Consider the following 21,912-nt stretch of genomic DNA (forward strand, 5'->3'; position numbering starts at 1 on the left):
ACATTAGTCAGAACCTTATAAGAACAGAACTCAAAAGGCTATGTGGGAAGGATGTAGCCAATCAGGGACAAGCATACATTCTGACATACTTCCTGCCATTGTACTTGTTGCCTATGTGTGAAGAAGCACATCCTGTGCATTTGGGACAACCAAGCTTGTTTATAGAAGTAAACACATGTGGTTTGTTATGTGACCAACAGGCCCCGTCATTCCAGGAAGTTATCTGTCCTTGGGCAAGTGGGGCATACAGGTTAGAGGCATTTTTGTTTTGTAGATCTCTTAAGCACAGTAATTTAAACTTAAAACATAACTTTATCCCTCAGTTCCCCCTTGAGTTATATCCTGAGTCAAATCCTTGACTCTGTGGTGGGTATCTGTTTATACAAGGTTCTAATAACCATCTGCTTAATGGCACCTAGATGGAAATTTACATATCTAGTAAAGGCATTATTGAGGCAAAGACCGAAAGTAAATTAGCAGAAACAGAAGGGCCAAAGGCTTTACGATGGCTGACATCAGAGTTACTATCTAGGAGGAACCCTAAAAATGGGAATAGTGACCAGTCATTTATTTCATCTCAGGTCCCCATGTTTGCAAATTTGTTTGTTTTTAGTTTTGTTAGGGTTGTTTTTTATTTAGTTTTAGTACAACCAGATTGTTTCTAATGATTCCTAATTGTTTGTAAAAAAAAAAAAAAAAAAAAAAAACAGCATTTTTTTTTCTTAAAGACATAAAATAGCCTCTTTATTCTACATAGAGCCGTCCAAGTGCCCTTTCATAATGTAGAACTACTTAAGGTAATGATAGTAGCTGTTGATAGATCCTGACCTACTTAGTTTTAACAGGTACCTTTCCTGGTATTCCAGTAGGCACCATAGGTAACCATTTTGTCCCCAGGCCAGGGAATTTGTTGTTGTTCTTTGTTTGGGGTTTTTGTTTGTTTTTGTTTTGTTTTTTGTTTTGACCTAACATTCCAGCCTATTGAGAATAAAGGTTGAGGTATTCTCTTTTGTGACTACTTTGTGCTGAAATTAGGATGTAATTGGGAAGGCCCAGTAAGGCTGGAATGCTAGTCAAAGGCTGGGAAGAGATTCAGACAATGGGGAATTCATCAGAAGCATCTGATTAGTTGACCCAGCTGAAGAGACAGAGAGCAATCATTTTGGCTCGACTGGTTCACATCAGCTTGCAGCAAGTACAGGACTTACAGCCATTTGGAGCAGTTTGTAGTCCAAAGCAGTTTCTGCATGGGGTCTGTTAGAAAAGTGGAAATCTCCCGGGACAGATATAGAATAGGAGTAGAAGTTAAAGTTTAGGAACTTAAAGGAAAATCTTACATTTGGAGCTTCCCATTCAGGAATAGGCAATAGGCTTGGAAGCTTAGGTTGTTGATTGACATGACAGGAATACTTACCTGGAGTCCATTTGGCCTGTAACAAGTGAATTCAAGTTTTCAGACTCCCTCGACATGAATTTTTTTTAGTTTACAAATAGATAAAAGTTTTAGATATAGTAGCATTTCCACTTTTTGTAATATGTACTGAAATCTACATTGTAGAAAAATGAATTAACAGGTATATGAAAAACATCTGGAGTAGATTTATGCCTTTGAGTCTATGCTATGGCTTTGGGTGTTTTAAAAAAAAAACAAACAAACGTTATTTCCTCTGTCCGGAGAGCTGGATATAGAGATGTTTTTAGCATGATGAGAAATAATGTCTCAAGATAGGAGACAGAGACAGAGACAGACAGAGAGGAGAAAGAAAATAGAAAAAGAAACCTAAAAAAAATAGAAAAGAAACCTATTAGCAAGGCAAACTTGTCTGCCTTTCTCAGCAGGAGACCTAGTAGCTCTAGAAAAAGCAAAGCCTGATTTTTACATACAAAATGAGCTAACAAGGTAGCTGCAGCCCTGGGGAAGAAGGGGGGTTGCTACTCCAAGCTAAAAAAGCTGCTTGCACAAGATACAATCTTGTATATAAATGCATGACGGTGCCGCTTTAATACCTCATTAAATAAGCATTGTTTTTTTTAAATCCTATCCTTCAGAAACCTTATTTTTTATGACTTTGTTTTCAGGACAAGAATTATCACATAAAAATCTATCCTAGTTCAAAATATCTTGGAGACCTGTTGTTGCCTCCTTGGTTGGTTGGTTAATACAATGTTGTCACCTTTAATCAAGATGGTAGTGAAGTCACATGGCACCCACCCTTTCCAACCCAAGCAAAGATGGCTGCCAGCTTCATGGTTGCCTCTTTCCCAAAAGGGGTTAGCAGCTAAGAGGGCAGCAAGCCAGATATTGCTTAAAGGTTCCTTTAAGATTACCTGTGTATAGATTTTTAACTATCAACCCCCAGTGTTAAAAGTTTTAATTAACTTCTTAAAAAATATTTTTAACTATACCCAATAAACTTAAAAATCTGGAGCTACAGAAAGTTCACATAATAGTGTTGCAAATCTTGAAACAAGGTGTATATCCTAGCAAAAGTTTTAGGCAGTCAAATGAAGTCAGTACTCAAACTTTTAGCTGTTTTGTTCTGCTCTCTTTTCCCTGTCACAGAGTTAGGTGGCTCAGCTGACATAGGACAGAGAGGACTTTTAAATAAACATGTTTGGGTCTACAGAAAGGTGAGCCCAACTCCAGAGCCAGATTTTCAATAAAGTAGAACAGCATGAAACAACTTTAATATTATCCACACCCAAATGACATTTGAATCCTGCTAAACAGAATCCAGTGACCATAAAGCTCAAAGATAAGCCAGGCTCAGTGGTGCATGCTTGTAACCCCAGCACTCTGAGAAACAGAGGCAGGTGGATCTCTGTGAGTTTGAGACCAGCCTAGTCTACAAAGCAAGTCCAGGACAGCCAAGGCTACACAGAGAAGCACTGTCTTGAAAAAAACCAAAACCAAAGCCTTTCTTAAAAACCAGAACAAGGTGGGTGGGTGATATTTCACTTTTTTTCCCTGGATGAGAGAGTGTCTGAGCCCCATCAACCCTATCCACATCCTAGCTTGGGCTCCCAACAGACTAGATGTCACAGAAAATGACAATAACTTAGCAGAGGAAGCCTCTGCAGATGCAGCTTTTCTCAGCCCAGAAGTTCACTCTGGTGGTCTGCAAAAGTGAAAGAATGCCTCAGCATGTACCTCCTGACAGGACTCTTCAGCCTTAGGGTCCCAGAGTAAAGGTCTGGCTTTACAATTTGGGTGGATGGTTTGATTTCACTGGTGCCTCCAGAAAAATGTTAATTCTACCATGAAAGAATAAGACCACTATCACAAATTTTGAGTCAAACTTGAAGCTTTATTAAATACTGGCCAGGTGCATGGATACTGATCAGAACCATACCCAGGATTTGCAGAATATTACACCAAAGTACATCGGTCAGAGGCTTATAAAGGCAAAACCAACAAGGCTATGTACTTCCCACCTTTGTGGAGTTAGGGGCAAGCATACATCCTGATGCTTTCTGCATACATAACCCCTGCCTACATGTGATAAAGCACATTCTATGCTGTTGGGCAACCAAGCTTGTTTACAGAAGTGAGAACATGTGGCTTGTTATCTTGCATGAACAACAGCCCCCAGCATTCAGAGAAGTTATCTGTCCTTGGGCAAGTGGGGCTTATAGCTTAGAGGCATTTTTGTTTTGTAGATCTCTTAAGCACAGTAATTTAAGCTTAAAAGATAATCTTTTCTCTCACACATAATGGATCATTTTTAGAGACTGAGGTGAAGGGAATTGAGAATTCAAAGCCAGCCTGGGCTATAAAGTATGAGTTCATTAAAAAAAAAAAAAGAGAGAGGGAGGAAGGAAGGAAGGAAGGAAGGAAGGAAGGAAGGAAAGAAGGAAGAATTGTCTCCCTAACAACTTAAGGATATGGTGATATTATACTCACAGTGCTGTACAATTACAATCGTAGTTTTTTTTTTCTTTACTCAGCAAACAAATTCTCAATAAGTAAATAAAAGCTCAACAATTCCTTCCTTCACACTCATAATTAACTTACTTTTTTAAATTAAGATGGGTTAATGTCTGGAGGAATGATTGATTTAGAGATTGAGAGACAAAAATGCATATTGCTCAGTGGATATTGATATGAAAACTTGTGCTAATGGTAGACTCTAAGCAGTGATTATACAGGTAAATTTTCAACTTCCTACTCTGAACTTCTTAATGAAATTTTAGGGAGGTGATTCTATGCTTAGGCACCAGACTCAGGGACTCTGATGCAATTAATTCTATTTGTATCTAGACATCAGATTTTATTTTTCTTCCTCCTCAACCCCCAGACAATTTCTACATAGTCCAGGCTGTCCTCAAACTTGCAATCTGCCTGCCACAAGCTCCCAAGAACTGGGATACAACTATGTACCACTGCACCCACTTCTGAACATCAGATTTGTTTGTTTTGAAGTTTTCTGAATGAGTTTCAATATGTAACCAGGGATGAGAACTCACTGCACAACAACTCAGTCAGTCAAGTGGTCCTCATACCCAGCACCCATCTAAAAGCCCCTTGCCAGGGTGTGCCTGTAACCCTGGTGGTGAGGGCGGTGAAGACAAGTCAACCCATCTAGCTCAGCAAGATGACTCTGCCTCAAAAATAAGGGGAACCCATCTAGCTCAGCAAGAGACTCTGCCTCAAAAATAAGGGGAAGAGCAAGTGAGGAAAAACCACCCAACAACACACACACACACACACGAAGAAAGCCCACTACACTAAGACAAGGGTAAGGCAAACCGACACAGAATAAGGAGTGGGGGACAGATTTCTGCATCCATAGTAGAGATAGGGACATAGGGCTGCGGCTTCCTTATCAATGTGGCTCTGTAAAGGGGGAATGAGAAGAGCAGCTGCTTGGTGACTCATTGAGAATATACCATGGGTCAGAGGTTTCTAAAGGTCTTAACATACAGATGGAATGTTGATAGTCAATTTAAGTTTTTTATTCTGAACGGTTCATCCTCTGCCATGTTTCCTATAGTTTTAAATAACATTCATGCAAGTAGAATATTTTGACCATGTTAGCACTCCTTAAGTCTTGAGAAGCGTTACAATGCACTTTTAACATGTATTCAAATGCATGTATGTTTTACTATTGTTATAGTATCTTTTTTGGAGGTAAAGAGATTATAATATTGTTGAAACTGAACATATTCTAACCCCAGGAGCCTTTAGTTTATGGATCGACAAAGAAGAAACAAAAGAAAGTAAAGCCCAGAGAGAATTGGTGCCAGTAAACAATCAGCTGAGCTGAGGGATTTTAAAATTTGATACAGAAATGCAACTGTAATTAGCTAATCACTTAGAAGATATAACTGATGCTCCCAACAACTGATTTCCATAGTGTTGCCTTCTATAAACCTCCCCCTATCCCAGCTATATTCATTCCTACCCTAGAGGCTTCTATAGCCCTAAGTTTATTTGCTTCTGCAATAAATAACCCAAATCCATTAAAACATGTGAAAGGAGACAGAAACATCAGCATTTGCTCCCTGGTCATGAGATCCCAGCTTAGCTCAATACAGTTGAAACTGTGCCCAGCTTCAAAGAGGAAAAGGACCAAAGGGCAGTCACAGAAAAGCTGCATCACTGGTGTGGTCAATTAACAGCAGGAAGTATGAAGACATCCAGGAGGACCCTGGGAGGGGAGATTTGAGATAGGAGGAGACTTGTGAGGCCAGGGACCTCAAGCTCAGTCTGCTTGGGAACTTGCCCTGTGGTGCTTGGATAAGAAGGCAGGAGTTAGGGAGTGTAGCATAGCACGTGACTGTTCAAGGCAAGGGGAAGGGGAGAAGAAGGAAGGAAGGGCAATTTTACCCTCTGACATGGAAGGCCATGTTTTGCTTTTTGTTTTATTGTTTTTGTTTTTTTGTTCGGCACTGATGCTTCCAACCTACAAGGATCATTGGTCCCAGAAGCCAAATGTAAAGCCTGTCCCTTCGTAGCTCCTGGCTTTGACAAAGGACAAAAAAAAAAAAAAAAAAGGAGGGAACAAGGGAGGAAGAAGGAGCCCATCCAAGCCATATTATCACACAGCATATTAATTAAAATTTATTTTGATGACCCTGAACCATCCAGAAAAGGTTAAATGTGGTATCCTCAATTTTAAGGGTAAGGTATACATGAAATGTTTTAGAAAACTCTACAAACAGCACTGGTTTTGCGTGTTGTGTTTGTTCCTAATGAGGTCCTGTTGCCTCTGAAATGATAATTTCACATGTGTATAATCACTTCACACACACACACACACACACACACACACTGCCTTCATAAGTCTGGACAGTGGTGGCAGGAGTCGGGAGAAGGATGCCTTTTGTCTTTGGATGTTTCTGCCTCTCCCAGCCACAGCGGCTATCCTCCTCTCTCCCTTATTTCGCCATTGGTAAGGCGTTTTATCATTCTAATGGAGCGCTGATCCAATATGGAAACTGAGAACTTTCAGGGAAGGAGTGTAGTGGGCTAGCATAAACCTCAACCTCATTCACTGTGTCTAAATGCTCTGATACTGGAATTGACCCCACTAGGCACTGCTTCTGGGGGTAGAAAAGGACTTATGGGTTGAGAACAGAGCCCTAAGGTCATGTGGACCAGAAAAACTATCACAAAAGCAAGAGACTGCTATTTTCAGAAATAAGACGGTAGGAAAGCAATGGTCAGATACCTACCTGCCTCTATCTAGCAGATTCACACAGGTACAAGTAAAAGCAGGGAGCTGAATCCCTGTGTGTCAGTCTTCAGATTTTCCCTCCTACTGTTATGTCTCCTTTGCTAGGGAATACATTCAAAACTCACCGTCAAACTCCTGGTGTTCTATCTCTGCCCTTTCTGCTACCCTGCTTTTACCCCCAGCCTAGAGTCCACTTGGGTGAAAATGCACCCTATAATGAACCCGGAGTTAATCATCTGCAGGGTTCCCCTGATAAGTCACAGAATGTTTGCTGTGCTCCTTCCAAGAGTCAACAGCAGCTGCAGAGATGTGCCCACAGTGGCCTGTGGCATGCTGAGCACTGGACCAGATGGGAGGCCATGTGCTGGGGGAGTATTCATGGCTGACTACTACTATCTGGAATGCCTCCGTTGCCCTGAAGGCACTTGTCTGGGGCTGCAATGGACACAGCTTAGAGATGCCAAAAACTGAGCCAAATTCACTGGATGTACAAATGGCCTGACGTCAATGGAATTTACTCATAATTTAGGCCTCGTGTGATGTACTGTCTGAACCAAATGATCTGTCAAAACAATCAGGGAGTAAGAGAAGAGGAAGGAATGAGGTGGGGAAACAGGAGGAGGAAAAAAGAGAGGTGACAGAAAAGAAGAGATTAGAACACAGCAGGAGCTGTGCTGGGACAGGCTCAGCCCTTGGCTCCTGGGGCCAATAGTCCCTGTAAGTTTATTGGAGCATCAGTGCCAAGTAAAACATGGCCTTTTACAGCACTGAATTACGTGAGTGCAGAGCTGTTAAAATCAGTGTAGCAAAAATCCAGCTGGGGTTGGCCAGTGCCACAAAGTACAAAATGATAATCATACATACTGCCAACACCGGAGTTTCCCAGATGTGGCGACCAGGACAGACCTGCGTTCTTTTAAACAAGAACTCTGCACTCAAGAAATGAACACTTGCTGATGTATTCGATCTTCATCCAGACGAGGATTTATTGTAAAGCTCACAAAATTGCAGCCTTAGATTCCTCCCCTTGCCAGGGTCCCTGGAATCATAAAATGTTCAGATGAGGTGAGGAACCTGGACTGCAGTCACCAAGTACGAGTGCTCTAGCATTTCTAGTAGACTGCCTAACTCAATCTTAGGAGAAAATAACCCAAATAGCCAAGATTCTGATCATTTGTTACAGTTTACTTTTTAGTTCTAAATAAAACATTAATACCTATTTTTAAACCTTTAAGTTATTTTTATTGGGAACCAAAAATTATAAAATTTCAAATTCCACAAACTCTGACTGTATCCCCATCTGCCTCTACTGCCGTTTTTCCTGTTGATTTGACTTTGTGGAAAGGTCCTTCTCTACACCCAGTGGTAAACACAATCAGAGAGAACGTGACTGGCTCAGAAATAAGCACATGATTCAATTTGTGCTAGTGAGAACTGGGGCCAAAGGGCTTTTTTTTTTTTTTTTTTTTTTTCTTTTTCTAGATCTTCTATCAGGTTCAGATTTAAAATGGGACTGTAAGTCTGACATCACCAACAGACCTCAGGAAGCTGCCTGAAAATACAAATAGCAAAGAAGGAATCTGAACCGTGATAAAAAAGAAGCCAAGACCTGATTATATCATTTTACATACGATTCAGCTGGAAAACCTCACCCAGTAAAGCTGGCTGTTATATTCACTTCCACAGGCACAAGCCCCACGTAGCGCTTACCCAGACAGACATGGGGAAAAGCTTGAGAATGCCATTTGAGGTCATTAAGCAACACTTCACTGCTCACTAGATTCATGCAGCCCGTGGCCAAGTGTGCAGTATGGAATTCAGCCCTCCCCAAACTGCAGGCATTGATGACTTGACAGAACTTCTGACTTAATCTAAGGAATACAGAACATAAATGATCATCGAGAGACTGAAGGCGCTCTTTGCCTTGCCTTGCCATCGTGCGCCTTACACCTACCTCAGCTTCTCGCCATGTCTTCTCACAAGGCTTTCAGAATCAAGCGATCCCTGGCCAAGAAACAAAAGCAAAATCATCTATTCCTCAATGGATTTGGGTGAAAACTGGTAACAAAATCAGGTACAACTCCAAGAGAAGACACTGGAGGAGAACGAAGCTGTAAGGGTCTGTGAGGATTCACACAGTGACAGGACTGAAGGTTTATACTGAGTCATGGTCATCGACCAATCCTACCAGATGGAGTTTTACATTTTTAACCTGGAGACTTGGTCTTGTCTAAATTGGGGGTGGAGTTTGTCCAGTAATAAAATGTAGAACCTTTCAAAAACAAAAAACAAAAACAAACAACCAAAAAAATGAACAAACAAAAAAACAGAGATTGATAGCTTAAAACAGAAACCAATCAGGCCCTCTGTTTTCTTTTTTAAATTTTTAAAAACTTATTTTATATATGTGAGTGTCTTGACTGAATGTATGCATGTGTACCACATCTGTGCCTGGTGCCCACAGAGGCCAAAGAGGGCATCGGATCCCCTAGAACTGGAGCTGAAGATGATTGTGAGCCACCGTGTCGGGGCCTCTGCAAGAGCAAGTTCTCTTTAAAGCTGAGCCACCTTTTCAGCCCTGAATGTGCTTTCTCACAGACAGACAGTCCAGGAAGCCTCTGTTACTCCCTGAGGATGAAAACAATAGCTAATAGGAAGAGCAGAAGTTTCTTGTCTGCACTTAGCATCTCCTTTCCTAAGAGTCAGCATGTACAAATTGTTTGAAATATATTATTTATTTTCACTAATTTATTAGAGATATTAGGGAGAATTGCTAAATGAGTCAGATACTAAGACTTAAAATCATCTAGCATAGTGTATCCATTTATCTTCTATGGATATACAATTCAAAAACATCACAGCTATTACTTTTTTTAAATTTCTCAGAGTGAAATTAAAATATCAATTGGAAATAATTGGCTTTTTATTCATTCAGAAAAATTATTAATAAAATTTTCATATCTTTCTGGAAAAGTTTATACAATTATATATCATTTGGAGCAAAATATCTAATTAGAAGCTTTTACATTGGAGAATCCCCCACAAAGGGTGTTTTCTAACCTCAGAGGACATCCTTTTGGGAGATACTATATAATTTTCCAGATTTATAGATCAGTTGTAAGATGCAAAGCCATTGCTGCTTTTCTACTAAAAAAAAAAAAAAAAAACATGTAAGGCAGTATGTATATTGCATTTGTCCTTAGATAGGTCTTCAGTTTACCAGAATTTACAATTTGCTATTTTAAAGAAATGCATCCATCAGTATATTAAAAATGTGACTTGTTTGAGTAATTAGAGAGATGATTCAACAATTTAAGAGCACTTACAGATCTTCCAGAGAACCCCAATTTGGCTGCCAACATCCATGTCAAACAGCTCACAACCAGCTATAACTCCAGCCCCAAGGAATCAGACACCCTCTTCTGGCCTCTGTGAGTACCTGCACAGAAGTAAAGCATGTGACACACATACACAGAGACACACAATAAATTAACAAATCCATTAAAAATATATGGCTTGTTTTTTTTTTTTCCAAACTACATGAAAGATATATACATAGTTAGAAATTGATTTTGTAAGCTTTTAGAAAACACTGAATTTATTTCATCAGACAATGTAATCAAGTCTTGGATTTTCAGATGTTATTATAGTTATGGTTCATGTTTTAGGATTTACCAGTTTCTCCTTTTGATCTAAATATATAACCTTCCTTCATAAAAAAACATGGTAAAAATTAAAAAAATAATAATAAAACACTCATGTTGCTATGTAAAGTTTAGCATTGAGAGAAAAGAATTAGATCAGGGCTTGTCAAATAACATGTTGTCCCTTGCCATAAATAACAATTAATTAGTAAACATGTATAATAATGAGAAATTTACATGATGAGTTTACAAAAACCATGAAAGTGAGTTCTTGAAAGGGCATTTTATTCCTAATTAAAGGCCTTGAACTCAGTATTCCTTACCTTAGCCCCTCTCAAGGGCTGAGATCACTGTAAGTGTGTGTCACCAATTGCTACCCTATATTAAAGGGAAAGACATCTCCTGATATCATCTAAGCAGTGTTAGGGATACAACTCAGGGCCTTCGAGCCATATACCCTACCTCTAAGCTACATCCCCAGCTTTTGAGAAAGAGTCTTGCTTTGCAGCCCAGATGGTCTTTGATGTTGCTAGGTATCTGACGCTGGCCTCACACTGATGATCCTTCTCCAGCCTCCTGAATATTAGAATTGCAGGGGCAGGCCACCAGATCTAGCTTGAGCGATCATTTTAGATTCCTTAGTGGGAGACAGATGTACTGTTACGTATTGTGGGCTAGCAAAAGTAGGAGAATGTGAGTGGTGGAATTAAAAAAAAAACAAGTACATCTTCCATGGAATATGTTTATTTTACTTGGTGCTAAATCAAAGAATCAGGCCTTGTACAGTGTTTTAGAACACTGACCATTTTATTCCAGACTCATGAAATACAAATGCCAGCGAGCACTTCTTATGTATTTAGGATTAGGAGAGGGACTTTTCTTTTGATTTTTAAAAGATTCATTGTTGATCTTCCAAAATGGACTAAGCCTCTTAAAAGGATTACAGTGAACATTTTGTTCCTCGTAAAAGTTTCTATAATACCTTATTTGTGTATTATTATCTACTTTCTAAAAGTGTTGTCAACTGCCTAAACTTATGAAATGTCACTTACGTTAGCAGGCATCCATGAGTCCCTGTTAAAATGTAATGAAATGTCAACAGTTTCACTCTTTTACTTGTCTCCGGTACTTATACACCTACTTCACCAACCTCCCTTTCTGCTACAGTGGTGACTCACTTAATTATTCTAACTAATTGCCTTTAAAAGATTTTTGGGTTTTTTGTTTGTTTGTTTGTTTGTTTTTCAATGCAGTTTATTCAGGAACCTTGAACAATCATCTGACCCTGGGGAAAGCCAGCCCACAGCTTAAATAGCCTCTGGGTAGCCAACCCCAGCGTGCCATGTGGGCAATGCAGATAGGTCCACATACATGGAAGCAAGCCAGATCCTCGGCCTTAGCCAAATGTGGAGTTGTTCGTGACAGAGAGCACTCACCAGCGGGAAGGTGGAAGGCGGAAACCAGATCCATCTTTAAGGCACGGCATTCCGCAGCTCTCTACAGTTCCCCCTTTTTGTTTTAGACGCATCAGGCAAGAGTAGAGGTCTGATCTCTGATATTAGAAATAAATTGGGACTTTGTACTGATGTTCATTTAGGTGTCATCCACCCAAAGATCATCAGACCCATCAGATACCTTTTTCTCAGAGGCGGGACCTGGGGCATCAACCCGCATGCAATCAGACTTGCTCTTCTCTGGGTCGAAAGGGGCTGACCCTGAGTGCAGTGCTTAGCCTCGCATCCTGAGCGTAACATTTTAGCTTTTTATGGTAGCCAACCATGCTTGGGGAGACTGTCCTGCTTCAATGGCTGTAAAGGCCTGAATGGTCATTACGCTGTTGTGAGACTCTAATCTTGCATATACACCACAGGCAAACCAAGGAGACCAACATCAGAAGGCCTGCTAACACTCCCATGCCTGCCCATTCCTTCAGATGATTCATGGCTGCAGCAATCCATGATGATAGTCCTGTGGCTAGGGTTTTTTGTTGTTGTTGTTGTTGTTGTTTTTTAAATAAAATGCATGGATGTGAAAATGCAAATTTTTTAATATATCTTTCAATTCTAAGTTTGTATCTAAAAACACTATGAAATCAGCCTGTATATAGTAATGATACCCCTTTTACATAGTTGAATGTTGGCTCCGAAAATATGTCCATGTCCTAATATCCAGCCTCTGAAAATGCTGCCTTATTTGGATGACAGGTCCTTGCAATAATGATTTAAGGATGCTAGATGAGATTATAATTTAAGGAGGCTAGATGAGCCTGGGACAAGCATTCTTATAAGAGAGAGACAGTGACAAGACAAAGAGGAAATAGACAAGAATACTTGAAGTCAGTCACCAGACGCTGGCCAAGGTAAGGAAGGGTTCTCTGCTAGAGCCATCAGAAGTCGGGCCCTGATGACACCTGGTTTTCAAATTCAGGCCTTCAAAGAGGGATAACAGATTTCTGCTGTCGCTTAAACCACAATGTTAATGGCAATTTGCTATCATTACTAGAAATCTTTTTTAGTTTTTATTAGTGCATATTAATTAGTCAAACTAAAAATGCCATTGTGAAGGGCCAGAGAGATGGCTCAGTAATTAAACGTGAGCACTGCTCTTGCAGAGGACCAACTTTCCGTTCTCAGCACCTTTGCTGGGCATCTTAAACCACCTATAACTACAGCACAGGAGATCACATTCCCTCTTCTGGGCTCCACAGATACTCACACAAGTGTATAAATACACAGGCACAATACACACATACATGTAATTTAAAAATCTTTTTCAAAAGTAGTATTATGAAATGTTCATATTATGATGTTTATTTGATTATATCAATCCTCCCTAGCACTCTCCCTAGTCCTTTCTTCTCTTTCTCCTCTCTAAACTCTTTCTTCAATACTCCTTTTTTTTTTTCAGAATATGATCATTTATTTGTTACTCTTACATACTCTTATCTTGTACTGCACTCTGACTTAAAAGCAGATGCGCTCAGCAGCAACTTCTGTGGCCTTAACTTCTCATGAAAAATAAGAAGTTCTTCTGGTTCAATGAGTTTCTGACAGATGGTAGCTGAGAAGATGTTCATTTAGTTATTTTATTGGGGCATGCCACAGCTCCATCTGAGGACAACTTACAGGAGTCACTCCCCTTTGTGTGGGGTCCAGGATCAAACCTGGAGGTTTGGCTTCACCCAGAGCCACATTACTGGGCCCACATCTTTCAACAGATCATGCTTAACAGTTAAGACAGTGTGTATATAGTATGTATCGTATGATATATATAATGTAAATGAATTTAAGCAAAGTAACTCCTTCTGAGTCAGTTTCTTTTTTTCAACCTTCCAACTAGCCCCATGCTCACAGAATGCTAAGATAATTAAATAAAAATAAACTACTTAGCAGATATTTGGCAAAACTTAGGTGTTCAAAGATTTACCCTTTTGCGAATGGGACCCCGCACACACTGCACAAACACCTTTGTGAGGCAGGGCCTCAACGACAGGGGCATGCAAAGCCCTGGACCTGTATCTGACTCTTTTGCATGTAACCACTTAAACCCATCTGCTCTCAGCTCTTGTTTCTCCCCAACTAACCACCACCCTCACCCCCAGCCTTTTCTACTTCCTGTTTACGTAGATTGCTGCTTCCTGGCTGAGGGAACTGAAGAATTTCTGCCAGGCTGGCTTTCCCCTGGACCCAAGCTAAGAATGCCTTCTTTACTTTCTTCCACTTCTTGCAACAAGGCCATCACATTAACGAGGAGCGAGCTGCTTCTTGAGCCATACCCAGAGAAGCAGCTGGGGCGCTTTCTGGCTCCTGAACCAATTCAGATGGACATTAGTCTTACTGTTTCTGGCAGAACACATACAGAAACCTCTCCCTTCACACTTTCAGTACTCTGCCCAGCCCTCCCTTAGCACTAGGTTATAGTCATATCTGGCCATGCCTTGCTTTTTCACCTGGGTCCTGTGGATCTGAAGTCAGCTCCTCATGCTTTCACAGCAAATGTTCTCACCCATTGAGCCATCTCCCCAGCACAACAATGGTCATTTTAAATGTCCTTCCCTGAGCACTAACCAAAGGATCATTTCGGGAAGCAGGAATAAGAGATATCAGCCATGTTAGGGATGAAAGCCCATGCCTATAGTCACAGCTATTGTGAGACTGGAGGATAGTTTGAGCTCAGGAATTTGATGCTAGACTGAGAAATATAGCAAGACACCCCATCTCATAAAACAAAACAACAGTAAAAAACATGTGAAATTGATTCCATCATACTCCTTGTTGGATAGTGATTCACTTTCGCACTGCAACCTATTAGCTGCCAACTTAAAATGTTTCAAAGTTGTTATTATCTTTATAGACTCCAATGTGGGACTTCATTTGCTTTGGGAGTAGCACTTTAGCTTTCTCTATGCCCAGCATTCACATAACAAGGCAGACTCTGAGAAAACAGCCTAACTCTATAGGGTCGTTGGAAGCAACAGTTTTCAAAAGCACGGAGGGCCTTCTCACACCTCATCACCATCATAGTAAGGGTTGCCTTTTCTGTAACAGCTTCCACTGTGTAGGGTCCAATCAGCTTCTTTTCCAACACAACCCTGACTTCCTCTCTGATGACATTCTGTCTGTGATACAGATGACTGGAGAGTCTCATTTCTCCTCTAATAACTCCTGCATTACTCACTCACTGAATAAAATGCACTGCACAATCTCTTTTGTTCTGTAAACTGTTGTCCTCACAAAGCCCCTCATCAAAGCATCCAGTAAAAAGCAAGACTTTGAAAGAACTGATTGACTGGGGAAAACTAGGACAGAATGCTCCAAATTACAGGGCTGATGGTTAGATTCCGGTCTAATGGTCTAATGTCACAATTACAACACACTATTTTGAAATGGTAGATTTCTTTTTTTTTAATATTTATTTATTTATTACATATACAGTGTTCTGCCTGCCAGAAGAGTGCACCAGATCTCATTATAGATGGTTGTGAGCCATCATGTGGTTGCTGGGAATTAAACTCAGGACCATTTGGAAGAGCACCCAGTGCTCTTAACCTCTGAGCCATCTCTCCAGCCCTGACATGGTAGATTTCAATCAAAGAAAACAAATATATATATAGTCTCTTTGCTTTTAGCCATGATAACTGTTTATAATAATAGCTCCATGATCATTTTTAAAGATATGTAAAATTGTAGTAAGACAAATAAAATATACCGTATAGCTTACTTTATATCTTAATATGAAAAAAAAAAAACCCCGAAGATAGTGCAGTACTTTGTAAAAATATGATGGGTAATTTTGAAAATTAAGCCTACTATTGAAACCAGAAGTGGTACAAATATTGAATTCTAATTTGTTGCACCTTGAAATCAGGTTCTACTACTGGAAAAATTGCAAATATTCAGTATCTTTTATATTAAATGATAATACTAGTAAAACTTAGGTATGCAATTCAGTCTCATAAAGTCTAGAAGGAAACATGTTGCCAATCACATTTCATACATGTAGTAATAAAAACTATATTATTAAAAACTATATTATTATTTTCTCTCTTGCTAAAATTATATTCTTAGAGTTACAAATCACATCTTGTATGTTTATATTCTCACAAATTTTATATTGTTAACTTGTACTAGAAAAATTCAATAAGTATGTATTGAATTAGTGTTTAAAAAGGATGGAAAGAACCATCAATTGCTAATAAACATCTTTTGTATTAAGCCAAAAAAAGGTTGTTTAGTAGAACTTTACCTTAATTTTTTAATTAAATTTTTATTTTTTATATTGATTACAGGTTATTCACTTCGTATCCCAGCGGTAGCCCCCTCCCTCACTCCCTCCCAACCCTAATTTTTAAAGCACCATTTACATGATATTGTTTCCCAAGATTTAGCATTTGTAGCAGAATTGCCTACAAGTGTCCCCATGGATCCCTGAGGCTCACTATGCTGGCCAGGTTTCAACATCCTATTTTGGTCCATTCTCCTTAACTTTACCAGCTACTGAGATGAAAGGGAAAAAAAGCTTTGACTCAGACAGGCTTGTTGTCAGATGTTGAGCTCTGCCTCTCACAGATGACAGTTAATTGAAAGCAGCTTTCCTACATTGTCATGGGAACTGGGGTGAATTTAAAATTGGTGAATCAGAGCAAGTTCTCGGTGTTGGTTCCCTCTTCTTATCCCTTAGTGTCAAATGATACCTCATCCATCCTTAGGAGCCATTTAGCATCTTTTCCCTATCACATTCACTGTGTGTGTGTGTGTGTGTGTGTGTGTGTGTGTGTGTGTGTGTTGGGAGGGGTGCACCTTTATTTGAATGTCATAAATGGCAGTCACTTCCAGGTAGTTTTAGGTACTAGTAGCTAATGATTACTATAGTTCATGGAGGCTGTCTCAAAGCATTAATTGAGTTACTATGAATGAAGTTACTATGGGTACTATCATTCGTGGTACGATGAACAGTGTGGTGGCTTGAATGAAAATTCCTCCCCTATCCCCATGGGCTCAGATGTTTGAATACTTGGTCCCCAGCTGGTGATGCTGTTTGGGGAGGTGTAGGAAGTATGACCTCACTAGATGTAATATGTCAGTGGGGTGGACTGGAGTTCGAAGATTTGCATCATTCCCAGTTTACTCTCTCTGTTTTCTGCTTGTGGTGTGATATATGAGCCCTCAGCTTGCTGTTCCTGCCACTCTACCAAGGTATCAATCAAGGCATTCATTCAACAAGCATGTTGAACACCAACCACATGCTGGACTAGTGATTCAGAGATCAACAAGATGTTCTTAACATACTGATACGGGAGGCAAGACTTACACAGTGGGCTCCATGAGGCCCTGCCAAACCAGTCAGGTGAGGCTCTGGGCTATTACAAGGTCTAGGCTTTAAAACAGATTGACAGTTTGTCTTTACAACTTCAAACCCCAAGTATCTTATAAGGTCATGCTTCTTCATGCAAGGAAGAGTGAATGTTACTCCTCAGATGGCCAATTCTGATCAATGTGGAGTGGTTGCCTGGAGTCTTATGCTGAGAAGATTATAAAACTCTATGTGTGCTCCACTAGAAAAGAGGCTACGCTAAATTGGCCGTTTCTATCACAGTGTAAGAAAAGGGTGAACAAAGGGTCCTACACATTGCTGTCTTAGCTTTCATGTAGAAAATTTTTATTTTCACCATTGTTTCATGACTGTTCATTTCTCAATGGGTCCACACATTCTACAAATGGCAGCATTGCCTGGAGGAAGAAGGCCAGAAGCTGGGCTTTTCTGAAACACTGTGAGCACAAAGGCCCAGACTCAGGGAGGTGCTTGCACATAACCCAGTCCATTCTTGTTTTTCACAGTAGCTGTGCTCTGTAAAGTCTTTGTGAACTCTTGAGTGAATGTTTGCAAAAGATCTTACTCCTGGGGAAATACAAAGGGCCGTGCCTGAAAGCCACTGCTCACATTTTTATCAGTCAGGCAATATATAATCTCATTCCATTCATGTAAAGTTATTTTAATAGAAACTGTTACTCAGTATAGTGGTTTGCACTGGAAACCGTAACACTCAGACCTGAGACAGGAGGATCACAAATTTAAGGCAAACCTGGGCTAAATAGCAAGATCCTATATTCAGGAGGGAGGGAAGGGGAAAGGGAAGAAGGGGAGGGAAAGCCAGAGTATTTGACTCAGCAGTGAACTTGAGCTTCTGTGATACAGGTTATTTTCTCAGTAAGGCAACTTACAACCTTCTTATGCTTAGGCACTTTAGCATTACAATTAGGGCCATTGTAAAAGTGAAACCAGCAAAAACACAAAACGGGAGAGGCAGCAGTAAGCAGACTGTGAAAAGAACTTATTTACATGCCAAGTAGCTAGCCAGTGCTTTTTTCTAGCTCAGCTGGGAATACACACATTGAACAACTTTTTTTTTAAAAAACCTCTCTGCACATGTCTGTGGTTTGGCCTGACAAACGTCATCAAGTGCACAGATTTGCAAGTATAGAATGTATGAAGGATGAGGATGGGTTTCAGTAAGCCTTGCTGAGCCTAGGTAATGGTACTCTCACTACAGACCATTATATACAGAAAAGTGTATAATGTGCTTCTGTGACGCCAGGTAGTTACTTCTGTCGACCAAAATAAATACACTTCCACTTTCTGCACCTCATCTGCCATGCTCCAACATGAGAGGTGAGTAGACATCAAGAGATTTCCAACCAAATACATCATCTTTTCCCCTGGAACACAAACCAAAATCTACTCCTACTGGCTCTGGTAGAAAAGGAGGGTACTGCTGAGTGTGCTGGTGTGTATCATCTGTGAGTTCAAGGCCCGCCTAGTCCACACATATCAACTTCCAGGGCAGACAAGGCTTCTCGAGGGGGAAAAAGAGCAGGGCGGGGCACTTAAGCACATACAAGAAGCAACCTTTAGGGATCACCTAAGTGCCAGGGTCACGACCAGGCCACCATGAACAGGACTGACACAAAACAGAAGCAGTTCTACTTTGCACATGTCTCCATCTCTGCTTCTGCGCTGTACTTTCTGCTTCTCTCAGCAGACAGGCTTCCTCTGCTTTCTCTGGTTTTCCTGCACCTTCAGAACATTGGCTCTTGTGTGGTTTTGGCTTCTGTGGCACTGACTCTAGCCAGACTCTACAAGGCCTGTGCACCACACACCTGTCATGTTGCCCTATCACAGCTCCCATTTCTTTTCACAGATGAACTGACTGCACCTCTGGCTCCAGTGTTGGCCTCGAGCCAGGCACGGTCCACGGCGCTCTCCTGGGAGGCTGACGTGGTCTGGTTATCCTCCGTCACTTCTGTCATGGCTCTGTGTATCTTTCTGCTGCCTCATGGCTTTGTTTGCTCAGACCGTGTTTATTCATGGTTTCTGCTTACTCATGACTGCTGACGACTGCTTCTTCACGCACATTTTTTTTCCTGTTTCTCTAGTTCAGATGCTCAAAAGAAACATCTCTTCAGCACGGTTAATCACTACTTATTTGGGTAGAACTTTCTTACCAGGACACCTTCTAGTGTATTGATCCACTGTCCCTAGGTAAGGGTCAACCACTGCCCCCAAAGCAGGGAGTAGAACTGGAGGGGCTGGAGAACATATGTGGTGCGTGGCCGTAGATGTCTAAGAACTTCTTCAACAAGCTAGTTACCCGAATCCTTCTCTTTGAAAAATTCATTCTCTCTCTCTGCATGTGGAGGGAGTCAGGAAAGTAACAGGGCAGATACTGACAGGGAGGAGGAGATCTTCATGGAGGGCAGAGGGAAAAACAGACCACTGAAACACATGTATATGGGGGTTGGTTTAAATGTCAGCTTGCCACCATTTAAAAATCACCTGAGCACAGAGCCTCATTTGAAAATTACCTTCATTGCCTTAACTGATATGAGCAGCACGTTTTGGTAGCAGCCTGGATAAGAAAGAACACAGAACAAGAGTGATGATTAACCTCCTGATGGGTTGGCCTTCCCGTTGCTGCTCCCTGCTCCTTCACTGATGTTAGAAACAGCATTTCCAGGTTTCTGGTGTAGACTGTGGACCAGTGGCTCTTCAGGATCCCTCCAGGTTTTTGTCTGCACATTGGGATTGCTGTTTCTCAGCCTCTCAGTTATAAGACAACTGTTGTAAGTTTGTTTTAATCATTTTTATTTTTATTAATTACAGTTTATTCACTTTGTATCCCCCTGTACCTCCCTCCCTCCTCCCCTCCCAACCCCACCCTTCTTCTTCCCCACCTGTGTCCCTCTCCCAGGCCACTGATAGGGGAGGTCCTCCTCCCCTTCCCTCTGACCCTAGTCTATCAGGTTTCATCAGGAGTGGCTGCATTGTCTTCTTCTGTGACCTGGTAAGGCTACTTCCCCCTCAGGGGGAGGTGATCAAAGAGCAGGCCAATCAGTTCATAGTTCATGTCAGAGACAGTCCCTGTCCTCGTGTTATAAGTTTTTTGAAGGCATTGTATCACATTATATAAAAATATAATGTGATCTAAAATCGGAAGAAAGGTACAGTTTGGGAAGAACTGGACTAGCCAATATGCATCAGGAAGATGAAGATGGGGAATCAATATACTGTATAATGCCATATGTATATCAAAACACTACAGTGAAACCCACCTCTATGTATACTTTGTACTTTAAAATGTAACTTTTTTAAACCTGAGTTACACCGTGTTTATTACTCTTCTGGTTCACATTCAGTAATTTCACATTTTAATCATTTTACTATATTCAATAGTAAATGTAAAAGAAAAGAGAGACTTTATTTAAATTAACAATTGGGAGCTACAGAGGTGGCTCAGTGATTAAGAGCACCGACTGATCTTCCAGAGAACGCAGGTTCAATTCCAAGCACGCACATGGCAGCTTACAACCATGCGTAACTCCAGTTCCAAGGACTCTGACACCTGCTTCCTGGAACAGGCAGGAGAATGTGGTGTGCAGACATGCATGAAGGCAAAGCACCCATTCACATAAAATAGTTAAAAACGTAAACAAATTTATTTTTAAGATGCTTTTCAATTTTAGAAATGTTAAGATGTGCAAAAGTATGCTCTCCAAACTAGGTGATAGATTGATAGATAGACAGATCTACAGTGCGATCCTAGGATCACACTCACAGTTTTAAGCATGCTAACCAGCCCCTATACGATGAAAAAACACTCCCAGCCCAAGGATATGCATATTTGCTTGTGTGATTATATATCCTACAGAAAACCCTTGGAAGGAAAGAACCCAGCCTTAGCATTTTTATCTATCCATCTTCTCATGTTTTTTTTGCAGTAAGCACACACTGCTAATGTAGTTTCAAAGCACACCATGCTTTACAGCGTTGTTCAAAACCCCTATCTGCTGATTGAAAATCCGCAACCAGTCCTCAAGTCATTAGTCACGTCAGCCTTCACTATTAGAGAAAGCAACAGCACCTAAGGTAACTGGACAGCTGTAGCCGTTTGAAATGAGAGCTGGTGAAAGCAAAGGCCTGCAGTGCTCCATCTTTGGTGTCAGGGACATGCGGTTTAGTTCCTACATGGGTCAGTTAACTTGGCTTACTGATAGAGGGAAATGGTGAAGGTACACCACCACCCACCTGGCTCAAGGGACAAGCGCTGTCAGGTGCTGTCCACAGGAGACACAAACCTGTGGAAGGAGGCAGGCAGTGAAACGCCAGCTCTGCTGAGCACTGCTGCTCTCGCTGGACAACTGCCCTTTCAAGAGGTCAGCAGGAAACATAGCTTTTAAAATCGCTGCTGTCATGTTATCATCAGTAGCCAGAGGTGAAAGTGTAAAAGGCAATTCCTTTTCCAATGAGGACTCCAAATTAAATATTAATCAAATATTTTGGAGCCAACTTAGCAAGAAACTATTAAGAAAACTCCAAAACCATAATGACACACTAAAGGAACTCAGACTAGATGGACAGCAGTCACAATGCATGACTGGGAAGACTAAGCAACTTCAAAAACATGGGGTATAGAAGGGAAAGAGGGAGGGAGGGAAGAAAAGAACCCAGGGACAGAAGGAGAGGAAGGACATAAAGTTAGGAGTGGGAATATCTGGACAGAAAGGAAGGGGCGTAAGGTCAAGGGTACTTAG

General features: G+C 40.8%; 1 protein-coding gene and 1 pseudogene across 1 annotated transcript in view; one reads left to right on the forward strand and one right to left on the reverse strand.

Moving 5' to 3' along the window:
* Positions 1-8,466: 8,466 nt before the first annotated feature.
* The window catches only part of LOC132647175 (uncharacterized), a 55,705-nt gene continuing 42,259 nt past the window's right edge, over positions 8,467-21,912 (reverse strand). Inside the window, exons 2-4 of the transcript XR_009585481.1 lie at positions 10,007-10,119; positions 8,635-8,684; positions 8,467-8,551 (exon numbers count right to left, since the gene is read on the reverse strand). The gene's annotated coding sequence lies outside the window, so the exon portion shown is untranslated. The remainder of the gene's footprint in view (positions 8,552-8,634; positions 8,685-10,006; positions 10,120-21,912) is intronic.
* Positions 8,649-10,495, forward strand: LOC132647176 (large ribosomal subunit protein eL39-like; annotated as a pseudogene).

Source organism: Meriones unguiculatus, chromosome 14 (assembly GCF_030254825.1).
Source record: "Meriones unguiculatus strain TT.TT164.6M chromosome 14, Bangor_MerUng_6.1, whole genome shotgun sequence".
NCBI lineage: Eukaryota > Metazoa > Chordata > Mammalia > Rodentia > Muridae > Meriones > Meriones unguiculatus.